This window comes from Pogoniulus pusillus, chromosome 21 (genome assembly GCF_015220805.1).
Source record: "Pogoniulus pusillus isolate bPogPus1 chromosome 21, bPogPus1.pri, whole genome shotgun sequence".
Lineage (NCBI taxonomy): Eukaryota > Metazoa > Chordata > Aves > Piciformes > Lybiidae > Pogoniulus > Pogoniulus pusillus.
The window spans coordinates 7,376,575-7,390,936 of NC_087284.1; the positions used below are offsets into that span (position 1 = coordinate 7,376,575).

At 40.9% G+C, this 14,362-nt stretch overlaps 1 long non-coding RNA gene across 7 annotated transcripts in view; it reads right to left on the reverse strand.

Moving 5' to 3' along the window:
• LOC135184768 (uncharacterized) overlaps positions 1–14,362 on the reverse strand; it is a 260,467-nt gene that overhangs the window by 131,969 nt on the left and 114,136 nt on the right. The window contains exon 3 of one of the 7 annotated variants that reach the window (XR_010306169.1): positions 5,642–5,892. The exons of the other annotated variants lie outside the window; for them this stretch is intronic. This is a non-coding gene — a long non-coding RNA (uncharacterized LOC135184768). Of the gene's footprint in view, positions 1–5,641; positions 5,893–14,362 lie in introns of those variants that run through there. 7 annotated transcript variants of the gene reach the window in all.

Sequence of the window (14,362 nt, forward strand, 5' to 3'; positions counted from 1 at the left end):
TAAATTGGTAACAAGGCTAGATCTCAGCCTCACAACAAAAGCTACTACTTCAAAGAGTGTGGTGCCACAAATTCACACGCATACCCTCTTCTCCCTGGAAAACAAACAAACAAATAAACCCCCCAGCCATTTGATGAATCTTTACATATGCTACTCTAATAAATGGATGAATACATTTTAAGAGAAATTTAAATCTATTTGAAACGAGGCAGGAAGAGAAAGGGGGGGAAATAAGTTTCTTACTTCAAAGAACTTGCAATAAGATCATGTTCATTGCTGTGCTGTGCACTTTATCAGTTACACTTCTGAGGGTTCTGAAAAATCTGAGTGAGTTCTTAACAGCACAGTGTTCACAGTTAATCATCAACAACTTAAAAAGACACTGACATCTGTTGTCTAGAGAGAAAAAGAAAAATGTAGGGGGGGAGTAGGCGGTGGGGGGATGAAAATTAAATCAGTTTGAATCCTCCTTAGTGTTATGGAGTCAATAGCAGGAAATTTGCTTTCAGAAAAAATGTGGGGTTGTGACCTTCTGTGTTTCAAGACATCCTGACTTAGCTTGATGCTTCATATTCTCCGCTCCTCCTACTTGTACCCTGAAGGCAGGCTTTCCTCTACAGAGAGATAGACTAAGGGGGAAAGTGTTGAAAGAGGGAGGGAAAGAAAGAAAACAAGACGGGAATAAACTGGAACTGAAGTCCTAAAAGCTAAGAGATTATTAAAATTCAATCACTCTGCAACGAAACTTATTTTTATGCAGACACCAACAACTTCTTTGAACTAATGTTGAAAGGTAACATAAAAACTTTTTATTAGTGTTTTGAGACCATTTTCTGAGGACACCAAAGAGATGTTTCTGACATACACTCATACACTATATAATGAGTATACATCTACCAAGATACTTTCCTTCATCTCAGTATGGACCATACAAGTGATTCAGCTCCCCAATTAAGTGGTAAACTGTGCAGGCTATGAGACTGCTGATGAGTGGTAGCTCCTTAGCAATTAGTGAAGGGGGTGGGGGGAAAGCAAACATGGAAGATGCTAACAAAATGAATCACTATTCAGTTCCAAACCTACTAACTACTGTTCTGTTGCTTATCAAAGTAATGAATTTACAAATACTATTATGTGGCTGAAGAGAAGCTCCCTAGCTTGCATAACAGCTCCCTGCAAATAGAACAGCAAGGAAGGATGTGGAAGGACAGGAAGTGAATACAGCCTCAACTCTGCTATCTCCATTTATTAACTGCCCAGAGAAGCTAGCAAGTTAAGCCCCAGAGGAAACAGAAGTCTGTTAGCATTTCCAGTACCTCCTCATGGCTAGGATGAAGACGAGGTCCTATTCTCCTTCTTCCCAGTGGGTACACCAACAAACAAAGACTTCCATGCAGAGCACCCAGCTTCCTTTGCTCTAACTGTGCCTGGGTTCCATGCCTGACCTGGCACATGTCCCTGCCTCAGCTGAAATCCATTCCCTCTTGTCCTGTCTCTAGATACCCTTCTGAAAAATCCCTCTCCAACCTTCCTGTAAGATCTTTTCAGGCTTTTGAAGGCAGCTATTAGGTTGCCTCAAAGTCTTCTCTAGAGGCTGAATGATCCCAGTTCCCTCAGCTGATCCTCATAGCAGAGGTGTCCCAGCCCTTAGATCATCTTTGCAGCACACCTCTGGACCTAGTCCAAAAGCTCTCTGTCCTTCTTATGATGGGGACATCAAAACTGGATGCAATACTCCAGGTGGGGTATCACAAGACATGACAGTAAGCACCTCAGAGGACGTTTCAGAACTGGGTAGAATTGGCTGCCAACTGGATGTGGCACCATTCACCAACACCCAGGGAGTGGTGGTGAATGGTGCCACATCCAGTTGGCAGCCAGTCACTAGTGGTGTGCCCCAAGGATCAGTGCTGGGCCCAGTCCTGTTCAATATCTTTACTGATGATCTGGACGAGGGCATTGAGTCCAGCGTCACTAAGTTTGCAGATGACACCAAGCTAGGAGCAGGTGTTGATCTCTTGGAGGGTAGAAGAGCCCTGCAGAGGTACCTGGACAGGCTGGATGGGTGGGCAGAGGCCAATGGGATGAGCTTGAACACTTTAGCCACAACAACCTCAAGCAGCGCTACAGGCAGGGGACAGAGTGACTGGAGAGCAGACAGGAAGAAAGGGACCTGGGAATACTGGAAGATAGCAGGCTGAACATGAGCCAGCAGTGTGCCCAGGTGGCCAAGAGAACCAGTGGCATCCTGGCCTGCATCAGGAATAGTGTGGCTAGTAAGACAATGGAGGTTATTCTTCCCATGTACTCAACACTGGTCAGGCCATACCTTGAGAACTGTGTCCAGTTCTGGGCCCCTCAATTCAAGAGAGATGTTGAGGCACTGGAACGTGTCCAGAGAAGGGTGACAAAGCTGGAGAGAGGCTGAGGGAGCTGAGGTTGTTTAGCCTGGAGAAGAAGAGGCTCAGGGGTGACCTCTTTGCTGTCTACAACAACCTGAAGGGAGATTGTAGCCAGGTGGGGTTGGTCTCTTCTCCCAGGCAACCAGCAACAGAAAAAGGGGACACAGTCTCAAGTTGTGCCAAGAGAAGTCTAGGCTGGATGTTAGGAGGAAGTTCTTCACAGAGAGAGTGATTGGCATTGGAATGGGCTGCCCAGGGAGGTGGTGGAGTCTCTGTCCCTGGAGGTGTTGAAGACTGCATGAGGCACTTAATGCCATGGTCTAGTTGATTGGACAGGGCTGGGTGCTAAGTTGGACTGGATGATCTTGGAGATCTCTTCCAACCTGGTTGATTCTATGACTCTAAGTTGTGGCCAAATACTGATAGCAGTGTGCATATGGATCTTATTTCCAAGCTGATCGGATGTTGTTTTGATAGGGATAAATTATAAAATAGACTGTCCTTGAGTGACAGCTTTGCTGTCTAGTCAGGGAAAAAAATCAAAAGAGAAGAGTTTAGAACAAAAATTAAATTGTTCCTTTTCATGAGTTCCTAAATTTTAACATCAGGATTTAAAGGAGAAACCACACACATTCATCTATCCTGACCTCTCTCTTATCATAGGCAAAATAAAGTAGTATTTCACCCATAACTTATGGGTAACTATAAACATTTTCAGAAAGATATCTCATGTCAACTAATAGCATTCAAAATAGGGAAAATCTGTGTCATGCTCAGGTAAATAGTTTAAAAATTAATTACTTTCACTCTTAAAAACATGCTCTTGAATTTAACTCTGGATTCAACTACAGGTCATTAAAAGTTGAGATGCTGCATTCAAGAGCTGTTAATGCATCTTGAAGTGAGAGAAAAAGAAACCCCTCTTTTCCCACAGAAATACCAGAATCATCCTATAGAGCTTTATATAAAACATTCTAATTTGGTGAACTATGTTCAGTTCCAGTAACAATTTTTCGTTTTGATAGGCAAACAAAAAACTCTTGGCAATACACATTCTGTACCCACCAGAAATTAATTTGGTGTGTATCTAAAAGGAGTCAGCTATTTGTTATTTTCTTTAATTACACTTTGGAACATTTGACACAAAGAACTGGTTTGATAATTTAAAACAAAACATAACACTTTTTTTTTTTTCCTGAAACTTTTGGAATAAAATTTCTGGTTTACTTTTGCCAAAAACAGTTTGTGAAACTTACAAATCATTTCAGCCAGCAAGTGAATAGATCGCTTGAAATGTTCACTCAGCTGTAATAGTACTTAGTAGCCACCTAATTAACAGTTACTCTGCATTGGTATTTTCACTCAAAGAGCTTGCAACTGATTCCTATCTTATCTCTTCAGCAGACACTGATAGTTCTCATAAATATTCATCGTGCCTGCTCATAAATATTTAATTAGTATTAATTGTTTGTTTGTTTTAACATAGTTTTTCCTTTAGTTATCATGACTGTAGAGGAAAGTATTTGCATGGGGAACAATCTGGAGAGGAAAAGCTTTCAAAAGATACAGAAGCAGAAATGAGGAACTAAGGTAGAGCAGTTTTAAGACTCAGCTTAACAGTGTCTCATCTAACCTACACTGTCAACCTAGAAAGGTTGGACCAGATGATCCTTGGGGTCCCTTTCCACTCTGACATCCTATGATCCAGCCACATTACATCCTAGATGTTGATTGAACAAGCAACTCTTTCCAGAAACAGCAGTTTTTGGAACGATGCCTGTTTGCCCTGCATTGTGTTCCGCACTTTGGAACACAGTGGGGTGCTTAGGGATGTCTTGTGGTAGCTACATCAAGTCAAATGAGCTCAGGATGTTGCAAGCAGGTGATAGTGGCTTTTATTGTTTAAGGATAACTGAGATTAAGGTCAGGCTCTTCCCACCATGAGAAAGAGAGTAGGACAGAGAAGAGCATAGCTAGGTTAAAGGATAAGAAAATAAAGCTTGCTGCCACTGAAGTTATTGGATCACTTAATTTCTTTGTGTTGCAGTTTATATGCACAGATAAAAGTTATCCTAGGCTGGGGCCCCTGTGTAGGAAGGTATAGGAGAAGAGAAAGCATATCAATAAGTAGTGTAAAAAGACAGTCAGTCCACAGAGCTGGACTTGGATCAGTTACTTGCTTTCCTTTCAACGCATGTTCAAATAGAAAGGTGCACAAAAAATTCACTGGATACACAGAGCAGGGTGGTTTTTACCATAGCTTACCATGACAAGGCAGGAATATGTGGGCATTCAGGTACAAGCTGGGAAACTAGATACAAATGTCAATTACTCATGGATGGTGTATAAAGTCTGTGTTCAGACATTCCACAGGTTCCCAGGCAATTACACTGACCATCTCCAGGCATTAATAACACCTAGGAGTACTAGCTAAAGCAGAGAGCCATTAGAGGGAAAAGGCATTTGGAGCTAGCATGGATGCTTCAGCACCGACTTGTTCTATCCCAGAACAGAGAAGACGTGATCCACATAAAGCAATCAATTCTGCTTATCACCAGCTGTGTCTAGAGCAAAAGCCAAGTTCATAAAGCCAACAAAAGTCTTGGACTGGCTACTCCACTATTTTCATCTCATGTTCCCCTATCCTCTGAGACATGAGAAAGCTCATTCCATAGAACTGCAGGCCAAGAGGCATGAAAGAAGCTCTGCAGGAATTAGCTTGGTCTGCAAATGTATATTGGCATGAGAGTGGTCTCATGAAAATGCTCTCCGATGTCACCACACTATGTTCCCTGTTCCTCATGGTTCTTCTAATGTATGAGATTCCCCAGACCTCCATTATCCACAAATATGGGGCCATCAAGGGCACGGGCAGCTACATTAGCATGAAAAACAATACAAATGCAGCTTCTCCACTTTTCTGGACAGAAGCAAGCTATTAACCATTGGCAACTAAAAAGAAACCTTCTCCAGTGGCAAAATCATTGCATAATTCTACTGTGGGGCTTCCTATACCTTCCTTTTAACACCTGATATCAGACACTCCTGAAATGCATAGCAACATTTCCTATAGAGGTTGTGATAGCAATGACAGTTCACAAATCATTTAGCATCTTGCCACGGAGAAGTTTTAAAGGGTCTTTTTAAAATCTGCTAGCATGTTAGGTTTGAAGTGTCAGAGGAAAAAATCAGTGTCTGTTCCATGTGTGTCTTCCACACTCATACATAATGAATACCTACACAAATTATGTCAGATTTGGAAATTGATGGCTGTAAACTAAACATGACTTTACAATTCGATTATGTTGCCAAAGCAATTTAAATTCTAGAGGACAGAAGTTATACAGGAACCTCTAACAGGGTAACTCAGGTCATTTTTCTTCTGTGCCCTCGGCTACTACAGCTGCACTTGGAATACTGATGGCAGTTTGGATCTCTCAGACTTAATATCTGCATTGTAAAGATAGAAGAGGCTTAGTCAAAATGATACCTGTGAGGAGAAAATGAGTAATTTTGTTTAGTTTTGAAACAAACACTCGAGAAAGTAGTTGCCATGAGAACTCTTAGGTTTCACGCAAAGCAAACTACGTAAGGACTGAAGTCAAATATACAGGAGCTACAAAATGGCAGAATTAAGCTCCTGTTTTCAACATTTACTATGTTCTTCCCTGAAAACATCTTTAATTACATGATAACGTAGCACAGGTTGCTAGAAAAAGCCCTCCCTCATTTAGTCTGTAAGATGGAAGTTACTTACTATGTGGATACATAATGTGTGGTTTTATATCAACCATTCCCATTCCTAACACACCTTGCAAACGCAAGACTGAACACACAACATTCTAGTTCCAGACAGAGGTTTTCACAGATATCTGCACTGTAGTATTTTGGGGGGGGTGGGCAGGGAAGAGAAAGTATTCACAATTCTTGTTTTGTTTCCATAGCAGTCAAAGGTGGCAAGCTGAAGTTTAATGATATTCAGGTGAAATTCCTTATAACTTAACATTCAGACCACCTCAACATTTACAACAGATGGAAAGAAAAAGAAATCATTGCGGCTGTCAATTATTTAATGCTTTTTGCCCTGGGAGGTTACGCATGCAATGTTTACAATGTTTTAAAAGAATCAGTATATTTACTTCTAAAAGTGCTGCAGACTAACAAACAATTTCTCATTCACTGCCCGACTGATTGCTTTCATGGGGAGCTGATGTAAAGTAAATGTTAGTTTATCCTATATTCAGTCCCCTAACATCTTCTGAATTATCAGTGGAGATATGGCAGAATGATACCAACGATCTGCACAACAATAAAAAAGCAAATATTTTGCTCAAATCTAACAGATGAAACATGAGTCGTATTGCCTGGAGTGGCACAAGTAGAAAATGCGATTAAAAACATAAAAGTGAAATGGAAAGAGAACAGCCAAAGTAGTTTCTAGTTTACAGCTATTAAAGCACATGAAAATTACTAAAGTTACTGCACTTCTGAAGGTTTAGTTTGTGCCTCTGAGATTCCAAAGTCCTCAAACAGCAATAAGCTCAATATTGGATGTAAAGACACATGTATAATATTTCTACCTTAAACTGAACAAGCAAGAGAAAATTGTCATAGCACCTGAGAGGACTAATATTTAAAAACTTTGTACTAAAATACTTCACCAAATAAGTACAAAAGTTGTGCTTTTGTGTCTGATTTTCTTTCTCACATTTTCACAAACCGAGAAACAAGCTAAGGCTCTGAAAAATTCTGACCTCGTCTGGTTTTTAGATACCAGGGAGTTCAGTCTTGCATGGATGAATGGTTCTGGTTTGATACAATACAAAAGTGCAATCTTTCTGGGGAATGTAGATAAAGGTTTGAACTTCCCAACGCACAGAAATCTCATGATGAGACAATTTAGGAAGTTGTCTAATGGCAAATATCATCAAGGCTAGCTCATTTTCTCCTGCTAGTATTGGCATTTTACATTAAAAATGCACTACATAGATCTCGGCTCTTATTTCAGCAAGTGAACCTTCAAAAAATCTCTTATTTGCCAGGACTACTCAGAAATAGATAATAAAATCCTCTTGCTCGCTCCTGCCTGTTGAAGTCAATAACGGCTCATTAACATCTGTCTTAGTTTAAAGCAGAATCCAGGCTGCAGGAATGCGATCGAGTAAACCACCAGTGTGATGACCCCCAGATGACCACGGAACCAGAGGGAAGTGCAGTACAGAGTAGTATATACAAAGCAAGATGTTTTGCTTAGATATCTTAATAGGAGGCCAGACAGCATGAAAATTGCCTTCTGCATCACAAATATTACCTTTCACTGAAAGGAAAATATATCAATTTTATGCAGCTGGAAAAGCAGTTAAATAAATGCAGGAATCCAGGCACAAAATACTAGGCTTAGATCCTCCTTTTCTGCTTCCTCCCCTCTCTCCATTGCTAAAGCTGTTTTGGTATAGTGTATAATAATAATAATATGATAATGATATGAGTTTGACAAATGGTCATTAAATGCAATGCAGCAATTCTAATCCTGCAAAAATCAGTCAGATTTTCATTGCTGCTGATCTGATGACTCTACTAAAATTAGTGTTAGTACCCTGCAGTTTGCTCTGAAAACAAATTATTGATTTGACGTTTGTTTTGTTATTTGAGTATAAAACCCCACTACAGTTGACATCCCACTCTGAGTGAGGTCAGTCCATAAACTTGTCTTGTTAAGGAGGAGAAATAGAAGTTAAAAGCAGTCCTCTGTGCTTTGTACCACTTAAACAAGAGTTGCAACTGAAGAAACATTAATATTTCCTTAAAGTAGAATTAATACATGTTATCCCTGGCCATTATATCTTCGACCTTTGGAAGACACTGTTAAAGGTGCAGCCACGAAGTTCTGTCATAAGACAATATTATGTTTATTTCAAATATTGTAATATCTATTTATGGGCCAGCAAAAAAAAATCCTGAGTATTTAGATAGGTGTTACTGCTCCACCATGTAATCTGTGAATGAGTTGCAGCAATGTGCTTGTCAGCTGAGTACTGCTGACTCTCCATGCGCAGCTTTTCAGCGTGCTCAAACTCGGAGGTGAAATTTGGTTGCTTACACAGCTACAAAAGCTCAGCCAATTTGCAGATACTTTTTTCTACTTGCTCTAAACTAATAGTTAGTACAAGTCATTTGGCTTGGTCTACATATTGCAAAGTAAATCTATTCAGTGGCTAAGAAGGCTGATGGCATCCCAGCTTGTGTTAGAAACGTGGAGATGATCATCCGCCTCTACTCAGCAATGGTGAGGCCACCCCTCAAGTACTGTCTGCAGTTCTAGGGCCCTCACTATAACAAAGACATTGAGGTGCTGGAGTGTGTCCAGAGAAGGGCAAGGAGGCTCATGAAGAAACTGGAGCACAGGTCCTGCTAGGAACAGCTGAGGGAGCTGGGACTCCTCAGTGTGGAGAAGAGGAGGTTGAGGAGAGACCTCATCGCTCTCTACAACTACCTGAAGGGAGGCTGGAGCAAGGAGAGGGCAGCCCCTTCTCCTTGGAGACAAGTGACAAAGTCAGAGGAAATGGACACTAGCTACATCAGGGAAGGTTTAAGCTGGATGTTAGGAAATATTTCTTCACTGAAAGAGTTCTCAAACATTGGAATGGTCTGTCCAGGGAAGTGGTGGAATCTCTGGAGGTGTTTAAGTGGCATATGGACCTGGCATTCAAGGACATGACCCTGGATTGAAGGTTAGACTGGATGATCTTGAAGGTCTCTTCCAACCAAATATACTCTGTGATTCTATTTTAGTTAAAGGTAGTTTTTTCCCCTTTAGTTAAAGGTACTTTTTTTTCCTTCAAAAAAAAGCCCAAATGTTTTTACTCTTTTATAACCTCATGGTTATATATGTGGCCATAGCAAACTATAGACAGTGTACTGATATGACGAGTCATTTTCTTTCATAAACAACATCTATTTGCTTTCACAAGAAGTTAAACACAGTTGCACCAGACTAAGAAGAGCCATGTACTACAAGTGAAGAGCCTCTCACCCCTGCCTTTTTTTCTCAGGCCAGCAAAGAGCAAGCCAGAAACTATAATTTGGTTACTAAAATTTTTCATCCTCCATTGAACAACTTACATGACCTTTAGTGTAGGTTTTAAAGTGCAGTTGCCCATTCGTTAGGTTGACAAACTTGTCAAAACCCTGCAGGACTAAGTCAATTATGTCAAAAACGCTTACAGGTGCCACAACACGTGTCAGCACTCAACCAACTCCTGTCACCCATTGCTGAAATGACAAGAAACCCTTCTGGGGACAAAAGGATAGAATCCCACATTTTCTTGAATGTGGCCACTTCACACTAGTGACTGTTAGTGCAATTCTTTCTTTTACTGGAATCTGCAATGCTGCTCTTTAATGCACTGAGTAAAAGAGAAGCTTCCTCCTTCACATCCCTACTGTTGATGATGTTATATACTGAACACACCAATCATATAATAGTTCATTTCTAGCTTCACTATTAGCTTTGAGAAATGCAGCCAGAAGTCAGTGAGTTCTAGGCCTAGGTACAACATCAAAATAAGTTAACCTTTTTTAACCATTTCTTACAGTAGCTTTCTTAACACCACCTTTCAAAAAAATCAAAGAAAAGAAACCCTTGTGGTTAACATAACATCTGACAAAAAGCACTAACAGAGCCACACATTTCCTGGAAAACCATTTAGCCATTTTGCAGCCAGCAATACTCTGCTGCAAAGTTTCTACAAACATCAGCAAATAGACTTTACATTGCCACATACATACGAAATGCAAACAGCTTCCCTGTGCTCTCATTCACATGGAATTACAAGGACTGATTGGAAAATAAATCTTATGAAGAGTGACTGAAGGAGCTGGGGCTGGTTAGTTTGAAAAAGAGGAGGCTGAGGGGAGACCTCATGGCTCTATACAGCTACCTGAAAGGACATTGTGGAGAGGTTGCTGCTGGTCTCTTCTCACTAGTAATTAGTAATAGAACAAGAGAGAACAGCCTCTAACTGCACCAGGGTAGATTTAGACTGGATATTAGGATTTTTTTTTCCCACCAAGAGAGGTCATCATTGGAATGGGCTGCCCAGAGAGGTGCTGGAGTCACCAACCCTGGATGCATTTAAAAGTCATTTGGATGTGGTGCCTGAGGATATGATTTGTAGAGTAGGGATATCATTTGGACTTGGTGATCCTGCAGGTTTTTCCCAACTTGCATGTTTCTATGATTTTTGTCCATTTAAACAATCCCTAAAGAATGCAGGGAAATAAACAGCAGTTGGAGGACAAACAGCAGATAGAACATTTTGCATTGGACAGTAGGTAGCAGTTATAATTCTCTTTGCCTATTTAGATTGCTCTGAACCTAACTAAAGGGTTTTAGTTTCTTTCTCCATAAAACCTTTCCTGGTATCAGCAGAAAGTTTATAATGTCACTGACTAATAGCAAACAGTAGAAAGCAGACAGATGAAGTGTCCCAGAAATTTTAGATTAAATACAAACCAGAAGGTGCTGTGTATTAACTTTTGTTTACATCACATAACCTTTTCTGCAGAAGGTGGCCTATAGAATCATAGAATGTTTTGGGTCAGAATAGACCTTTAAAGGTCATCTAGTCCAAACTCCTTGCAGTAAGCAGGGGCATCTCTAACAACATCAGGTTGCTCAGGGTTCCATGCAACCTACCCTTGAATGTTTCCAGGGATAGGGCATCCACCACCTCTCTGGACAACCTATGCCAGTGTTTAACCACTCTCACTGCAAAAAATGTCTTCCTTTTATCTAAGCCAAATCTACTGTCTTTTAGTTTGAAACTACTACTCCTGTCATAACAGACCTTGTTATAAAGATTTTCCCCATATTTCTTATAGCTTCCCTTTAAGCATTGAAAGGAAGCAATAAGGCCTCCTTAGAGTCTCCTCCACACTGAATGACTCCAACTCTCTCAGCCTTTCCTCATACAAGAGGTGCTCAATTTTTCTGAAAATTCTGTGGACCTCCTCTGGACCCACTCCAATAGGTCCGTGTCCTTCCCGTGCTGAGGTCACCAGAGTTGGACACGTTACTCCAGCTGAAGTCTCACCAGAGCACAGCAGAGCAGCAACAGCACCTCTCTCAACCTGCCTCCTGGCCACACTTCCTTCAATGCAGCCCTGAAAACAGCTGGCAACCAGTACCCCCAAGACCTTCTCCACAGGGCTTCCGTCAATCTGTTCATCCTGCAACCTGTATTGATACTGGGAATTGCTTCAACCCAAATTTGTTCTTCTACATCTCATTCAGCTCACTAAAACACCTAGCAGGGATGAGTGCTCTGCTGGGCTTGATATAGAATGAATATGACACACAACAGTGAGCAGCAAAGTATACCCAGAGACTTAAGATTTAGAAAGTAATTATATAGCAGGGACAAGCAGTGATAAGGAACACAGCAGGGAACAAATGGTTTGCCAAAGTTTTCTTGGCATACTGTTCCTTTCCATCTTTTACAATAGTGAAAAAGAGAAAAAGGAAAAAAAAGATAATTTAAATTTAAAAAAAATTAAAATACTCTGTGTACAGTTAGCATTTTACACCCATAAGTTTCAAGGAGCTTTACAGACTTCATCACTATATCCAGGTTTCACATGTTGGATGTCATGAGTTGAAATGAATCAGCTGATGTATATTCAATACCATGCTGCCATCACGCCAGCTTCAAAAGGGAAGTGCTGGGTGTGGGGGACCATTGTATTGCTGGCTACTGCTACTCCTGCTTTTGCCAAGATAACCGTTCAGCTTACGATCTCCTTGAACTCCTTATCTCAGCCCTGAGGGGTTTTTGTGTTACTTTCCCTCCGTCTATGTGTGAGGGGGGAGGATTAGGAGAGCAGGCTGTGTAAACACAGCACACTGGGAAAAGAAAGTATGTGGCTTTCCTGAAGCCTCACAGTAACATGATGGTAGAGTCAGGAACATTGTATATTGTACTAAATATCCTTCCTACTGCTTTTCCTTCGGTTTGGGAGTTTTGGGGTCATGGCTTTGCAGGTTATTTTCATAAATGATTAAGTATTGTTTTTATCTCCCCTCAGTTGTCCTCTTCTCTTTGAGGAGATCAAAGGACAGTAGATTCTATCCCCTGTTACACTGCAGAAATTGCTATGTAGTAAGAATGAGCAAAACAGATGTGACTTCCTCATGGCAGTGTTACTGATGTACAGGGACCTGGCTGCATTTCTCTCCTATAGAGAAATATGGGTAAGACTATGGAAAACACCTTTGCAGATGTCCTAAATTTCCATGTGAAGACCAAATACTGCTGTTGCATCAAGCACATATTGCAAACTACTAATCTGACAAGGAAAAGATAAGAACATTGTGCCTGGAAGGCCTAGTAGCCACACACACTTCCAGTTTCCACAGGCAACTTTAATGTCATACTTAAACAGAGCTGAAAGTGCTCCATAAAATATTTCCCTTCCTATTCACCTAACACTCTGAATGGGAAAATGAAGGCCAGCTGGCCTCACAGAGAGATCGCTTAAAGCTTCAAGGCATTGAGAGAAAATTGATTGGATGTGAGCATTTCAAAATGAAGCTTAAGAACAGGTCTTCATCTAGACTCCTCCCAGTTATGGAAATACTTGTAACTGAACAAAATCTTTGCTACATCTATGGTCTGAAAAATGGACATTGAAGCAGGAACCTTGTATACACTTGGTGCCCTTGCCTCTCTGATCAGGCAAAAGCATATGAAGGCAAGGAACAAGATAAACATTTTAAGTATCAGAGATGGACATTAACAGAAGTCCATCTGTGACAGGTTGTGTGCACACCAAACAACAAATGTTGACAGTTCAATGAATGGCATCAAGAACAAAGAGTTAAATTATGAACCCAGCAGCTGAAGGGTAGTCATGACAGTCATTAAATATGAAAAAATACTACTTTATTGCATTACATCCTTAGAAACAAGTACTTGCCTTTGCCTCTGTTTAGACTTTAAAAATCAACTAAAATAAACAACAAAGAGTAGAAGCCACAGAACATCAAGGAGTGGTATCCTGAGAGGTTCAGTCATAGCTGAGTGGCAATGCATGCTCAAGCGCATGATTAAAAACCAGCCTGAGACTGTTGTAGTGGAAAGCCTTCCAGCTCGTTTTCAAAATGCTATTTCTGCACTTGAGAGGAACAAAGAAGGATGATAGGGTTTCCCCAGCTGTGATCACCCACACTACGTGACTGTGTGTTCCCTGCACTGCCCCTGGGATGAGATGCCAAGGCAGAGGCTCCATGTGCTGTCACATGCACACGATGCACAAAGCAGTGCAACAAAACTCACCGAGTAGGTCATAAGATGAACTGGAGACTGTTGGAAACAAAAGCATCGTGTGCTGAGGCCTTCATGAAAAACAAAGGAAGACTCTCCCATTAGTATGTCCAACAGCACCAAACACCTCGTTTGGACATTTCTTTACTGATGCTATCTGTGCTGTTCCAAGAACTTCTCTGACTAATTAGACAGACTCTAAAGGCTACTGCTGCTGCCATGGTTTCCCATCTATAAACCAGATCTCTTCCAAGGCAGTTCTTGGCAGAAGCTCAGAATAAAAAGAGCAGCAGAAATCTGTAGAGTGATCAGAGAATGACCATTAAGACTATTACCAAAAGTAAACATCTAATGTTAAGAGTGCTTGGAGCTGCTCAGCTCCACATTTGTGACTTTCAGTCACAACGTGCTTTGTAGAGTAAACCACTCCATTCCTACAGCAACCCCACAACACTGAGTAGTTCAGTATTTGTAGCAAGTGCTTGGAGTAAAGAAGCAACAAATTGCAGTGTTCCCTTTTAATTCTTCCCCATATGCATACATCTTTCTGCTGAGTGCTCTGAATTCTCAGATATGTCAGTGTGAGTCTTTCTCAATCCTTCTACTGGTAACTGTCTACTTTGTCTAAGAAGGAGT